The sequence below is a fragment of the Orycteropus afer genome, unplaced genomic scaffold, assembly GCF_000298275.1.
Source record: "Orycteropus afer afer isolate SDZICR_OR568_19922 unplaced genomic scaffold, OryAfe1.0 scaffold00037, whole genome shotgun sequence".
In the NCBI taxonomy this organism is placed as follows: Eukaryota; Metazoa; Chordata; class Mammalia; order Tubulidentata; family Orycteropodidae; genus Orycteropus; species Orycteropus afer.
Window position 1 is genome coordinate 4,603,941 of NW_006921624.1, and position 542 is coordinate 4,604,482.

Genomic DNA, 542 nt, shown 5'->3' on the forward strand with positions numbered 1-542 from the left:
ACCCTAGTCTGCCAGCAAGGCTCCTGCCCAAAGGCAGTCAGCTTTCTCACTCTGTGGGCTGGCAAGCCTCCTGCTCTGTCTTGAACTGGTCTCTCGGTTCTGCTGCTGCTGTCACTGTTGTGTCTCTGCTGTCGTCTCAGCACAGAGATCTCAGGTCCAAGGGTGTGCTCCACTCCTGACTCTTCTCTATCTTGATGGTAGTGAGATCCCCCCTTCTGCCTCTGGGAGGACTCATTTTAAGCCCAGAGAATGAGAAAATTGATCAATCCCCATATTAGAGTTCCATACACCTTAGTTCTATGGTCCCATACCTGTAAGATGCCATGTACCTTATTTACATTATTAGCAAGGTATCCAAGCCCCTTCTTGGGCCACAAAGCTCCTCACATTTGCATAGTTCCACCCAGTCATCTGGTGCGCATTACAAAGACTATAGCTAGGAGAGCCATACCAAGTAATTCACTGGACCACAGACGATAATTCTCCTTACTGTTACATAGCCAGCTATGAGCCACCCTCTGAGGACTTAAGGAGTCATGGGC